Source organism: Arabidopsis thaliana, chromosome 3 (assembly GCF_000001735.4).
Source record: "Arabidopsis thaliana chromosome 3, partial sequence".
Classification (NCBI taxonomy): domain Eukaryota; kingdom Viridiplantae; phylum Streptophyta; class Magnoliopsida; order Brassicales; family Brassicaceae; genus Arabidopsis; species Arabidopsis thaliana.
Genome location: NC_003074.8, coordinates 14,209,953 through 14,215,217, shown reverse-complemented (window position 1 = coordinate 14,215,217; position 5,265 = coordinate 14,209,953). Strand labels below are relative to the sequence as shown.

Genomic DNA, 5,265 nt, shown 5'->3' with positions numbered 1-5,265 from the left:
AGTACTAGGATGGGTGACCTCCAGGAAAGTCCTCGTGTTGCATCCCTCTTTTTTTCGGTTTTTCTCTTTTTGTTTTGTCAAAAATGTATGACTCTAGAACTTTTAGACTGTGATGCCAAACACTTGGCATGTGATACCTTTTCGGAAAGCCCAAAGAGAGCTCTCCGTTGAATGAGGAAGCAAAATGGAATTCTTCTATTGTTTTTTTTTTCTACTCCAAATTTTGACCTTAATGTACTTTTTCGGGCCTTTTCGTGATCTTTGCTATATTACGGGGCGAAAATAATATGTTCGCACATTGTTTTCGAATATTTTGCTTGTATCAAAGCTCTTATAAACAAGAAAGGGTATTCCTACATAGCTGGTGGGACCCACGGCAAATTGATCATAAAGTCTTCAAAAAAGAATAAATACGATTGCATTGCATGTAGTAACAGATGCGATCATACCAGCACTAATGGACCGGATCCCATCAGAACTCCGCAGTTAAGCGTGCTTGGGCGAGAGTAGTACTAGGATTGGTGACCTCTAGGAAAGTCCTCGTGTTGCATCCCTCTTTTTTTCGGTTTTTCTCTTTTTTTTATTGTTAACAATGTATGACTCTGAAACTTTTAGACCATGAGGCCAAACTTGGCATGTGATACCTTTTCGGAAAGCCCAAAGAGAGCTCTCCGATGAATGAGGAAGGAAAATGGAATTCTTCTATTGTGTTTTTTTCTACTCCAACTTTTGACCTTAATGTACTTTTTCGGGCCTTTTCGTGATCTTTGCTATATTACGGGGCGAAAATTATATGTTCGGACATTGTTTTCGAATATTTTGCATGTATCAAATCTCTTATAAACAAGATAGGGTATTCCTAGATACCTGGTGGGACCCACGGCAAATGGATCACAAAGTCTTCAAAAAGTAATAGATACGATTGCATTGCATGTAGTAACGGATGCGATCATACCAGCATTAATGCACCGGATCCCATGAGAACTCTGAAGTTAAGCGTGCTTGGGCGAGAGTAGTACTAGGATGGGTGACCTCCAGGAAAGTCCACGTGTTGCATCCCTATTTGTTTTTGGTTTTTCTCTTTTCTTTTTGTCAAAAATGTATGACTCTAGAACTTTTAGACCGTGAGGCCAAACTTGGCATGTGATACCTTTTCGGAAAGCCTAAAGAGAGCTCTCCGATGAATGAGGAAGGAAAATGGAATTCTTCTATTGCTTTTTTTTTTCTACTCCAAATTTTGACCTTAATGTACATTTTCGGGCCTTTTCGTGATCTTTGCTATATTACGGGGCGAAAATTATATGTTTGGACATTGTTTTCGAATATTTAGCATGTATCAAAGCTCTTCTAAACAAGAAAGGGTATTCCTACATAGATGGTGGGACCCACGGCAAATGGATCATAAAGTCTTCAAAAAAGAATACATACGACTGCATTGCATGTAGTAACGAATGCGATCATACCAGCACTAATGCACCAGATCCCATTTGAACTCCGCAGTTAAGCCTGCTTGGGCGAGAGTAGTATTAGGATGGGTGACCTCCAGGAAAGTCCTCGTGTTGCATCCCTCTTTTTTTCGGTTTTTCTCTTTTTCTTTTGTCAAAAATGTATGACTCTAGAACTTTTAGACCGTGATGCCAAACACTTGGCATGTGATACCTTTTCGGAAAGCCTAAAGAGAGTTCTCTGATGAATGAGGAAGAAAGATGGAATTCTTCTAATGTTTTTTTTTTCTACTCCAACTTTTGACCTTAATGTACTTTTTCGGGCCTTTTTGTGATCTTTGCTATATTATGGGGCGGAAATTATATGTTCGGACATTGTTTTCGAATATTTAGTATGTATCAAAGCTCTTATAAACAAGAAAGGGTATTCCTACATAGATGGTAGGACCGACGGCAAATGGATCATAAAATCTTCAAAAAAGAATAGATACGATTGCATTGCATGTAGTAACAGATGCGATCATACCAGCACTAATGGACCGGATCCCATCAGAACTCCGCAGTTAAGCGTGCTTGGGCGAGAGTAGTACTAGGATTGGTGACCTCTAGGAAAGTCCTCGTGTTGCATCCCTCTTTTTTTCGGTTTTTCTCTTTTTTTTATTGTTAACAATGTATGACTCTGAAACTTTTAGACCATGAGGCCAAACTTGGCATGTGATACCTTTTCGGAAAGCCCAAAGAGAGCTCTCCGATGAATGAGGAAGGAAAATGGAATTCTTCTATTGTGTTTTTTTCTACTCCAACTTTTGACCTTAATGTACTTTTTCGGGCCTTTTCGTGATCTTTGCTATATTACGGGGCGAAAATTATATGTTCGGACATTGTTTTCGAATATTTTGCATGTATCAAATCTCTTATAAACAAGATAGGGTATTCCTAGATAGCTTGTGGGACCCACGGCAAATCGAACATAAAGTCTTCAAAAAAGAATATATACGATTGCATTGCATGTAGTAACGGATGCGATCATACCAGCACTAATGCACCAGATCCCATCAAAACTCCGCAGTTAAGCGTGCTTGGGCGAGAGTAGTACTAGGATGGGTGACGTCCAGGAAAGTCCACGTGTTGCATCCCTATTTGTTTTTGGTTTTTCTCTTTTTTTTTTTGTCAAAAATGTATGACTCTAGAACTTTTAGACCGTGAGGCCAAACTTGGCATGTGATACCTTTTCGGAAAGCCTAAAGAGAGCTCTCCGATGAATGAGGAAGGAAAATGGAATTCTTCTATTGCTTTTTTTTTCTACTCCAAATTTTGACCTTAATGTACATTTTCGGGCCTTTTCGTGATCTTTGCTATATTACCGGGCGAAAATTATATGTTTGGACATTGTTTTCGAATATTTAGCATGTATCAAAGCTCTTCTAAACAAGAAAGGGTATTCCTACATAGATGGTGGGACCCACGGCAAATGGATCATAAAGTCTTCAAAAAAGAATACATACGATTGCATTGCATGTAGTAACGAATGCGATCATACAAGCACTAATGCACCAGATCCCATTTGAACTCCGCAGTTAAGCCTGCTTGGGCGAGAGTAGTATTAGGATGGGTGACCTCCAGGAAAGTCCTCGTGTTGCATCCCTCTTTTTTTTCGGTTTTTCTCTTTTTCTTTTGTCAAAAATGTATGACTCTAGAACTTTTAGACCGTGATGCCAAACACTTGGCATGTGATACCTTTTCGGAAAGTCTAAAGAGAGTTCTCTGATGAATGAGGAAGAAAAATGGAATTCTTCTATTGTTTTTTTTTTCTACTCCACCTTTTGACCTTAATGTACTTTTTCGGGCCTTTTTGTGATCTTTGCTATATTATGGGGCGGAAATTATATGTTCGGACATTGTTTTCGAATATTTAGTATGTATCAAAGCTCTTATAAACAAGAAAGGGTATTCCTACATAGATGGTAGGACCGACGGCAAATGGATCATAAAATCTTCAAAAAAGAATAGATACGATTGCATTGCATGTAGTAACAGATGCGATCATACCAGCACTAATGGACCGGATCCCATTTGAATGCCGCAGTTAAGCGTGCTTGGGCGAGAGTAGTACTAGGATGGGTGACCTCTAGGAAAGTCCTCGTGTTGCATCCCTCTTTTTTCGGTTTTTCTCTTTTTCTTTTGTCAAAAATGTATGACTCTAGAACTTTTAGACCGTGATGCCAAACACTTGGCATATGATACCTTTTCGGAAAGCCCAAAGAGAGCTCTCTGATGAATGAGGAAGAAAAATGGAATTCTTCTATTGTTTTTTTTTCTACTCCGAATTTTGACCTTAATGTACTTTTCGGGCCTTTTCGTGATCTTTGCTTTATTACAGGGCAAAAATTATATGTTCGGACATTTTTTTCGAATATTTAGCATGTATCAAAGCTCTTCTAAACAAGAAAGGGTATTCCTACATAGATGGTGGGACCCACGGCAAATGGATCATAAAGTCTTCAAAAAAGAATAGATACGATTGCATTGCATGTAGTAACGAATGCGATCATACCAGCACTAATGCACCAGATCCCATTTGAACTCCGCAGTTAAGCGTGCTTAGGCGAGAGTAGTACTAGGATGGGTGACCTTCAGGAAAGTCCTCGTGTTGCATACCTACTTTCTTCGGATTTTCTCTTTTTCTTTTGTCAAAAATGTATGACTCTAGAACTTTTAGACCGTGATGCCAAACACTTGGCGTGTGATACCTTTTCGGAAAGCCCAAAGAGAGCTCTCCGATGAATGAGGAAGAAAAATGGAATTCTTCTATTGTTTTTTTTTTCTACTCCAAAATTTGACCTTAATGTACTTTTTCGGGCCTTTTCGTGATCTTTGCTATATTACGGGGCAAAAATAATATGTTCGCACATTGTTTTCGAATATATTTCATGTATCAAAGCTCTTATAAACAAGATAGGGTATTCCTACATAGCTGGTGGGACCCACAACAAATTGATCATAAAGTCTTCAAAAAAGAATAGATACGATTGCATTGCATGTAGTAACGAATGCGATCATACCAGCACTAATGCACCAGATCCCATAAAAAAACCGCAGTTAAGCGTGCTTGGGCGAGAGTAGTACTAGGATGGGTGACCTCCAGGAAAGTCCTCGTGTTTCATCCCTCTTTTTTTCGGTTTTTCTCTTTTTCTTTTGTCAAAAATGTATGACTCTAGAACTTTTAGACCGTGATGCCAAACACTTGGCATGTGATACCTTTTCGGAAAGCCCAAAGAGAGCTCTCCAATGAATGAGGAAGCAAAATGGAATTCTTCTATTGTTTTTTTTTTCTACTCCAACTTTTGACCTTAATGTACTTTTTCGGGCCTTTTCGTGATCTTTGTTATATTACGGGGCGAAAATTATATGTTCGGACATTGTTTTCGAATATTTTGGATGTATCAAATCTTTTATAAACAAGATAAGGTATTCCTACATAGCTGGTGGGACCCACGGCAAATCGAACATAAAGTCTTCAAAAAAGAATATATACGATTGCATTGCATGTAGTACCGGATGCGATCATACCAGCACTAATGCACCAGATCCCATCAAAACTCCGCAGTTAAGCGTGCTTGGGCGAGAGTAGTACTAGGATGGGTGACCTCCTGGAAAGTCCTCGTGTTGCATCCCTCTTTTTTTTTTGTTTTTCTCTTTTGTTTTGTCAAAAATGTATGACTCTAGAACTTTTAGACAATGAGGCCAAACTTGGCATGTGATACCTTTTCGGAAAGCCCAAAGAGAGCTCTCCGATGAATGAGGAAGGAAAATGGAATTC

General features: G+C 39.0%; 1 non-coding gene across 1 annotated transcript; it reads right to left on the bottom strand.

The window, feature by feature from the left end:
- Positions 1-1,091: 1,091 nt before the first annotated feature.
- On the bottom strand, positions 1,092-2,303 carry AT3G00670. The gene is made up of 2 exons (NR_143845.1): positions 2,167-2,303; positions 1,092-1,150 (listed from the first exon to the last, which is right to left on the bottom strand). It is a non-coding gene; the product is annotated as an uncharacterized misc_RNA (transcript).
- Positions 2,304-5,265: the final 2,962 nt, after the last annotated feature.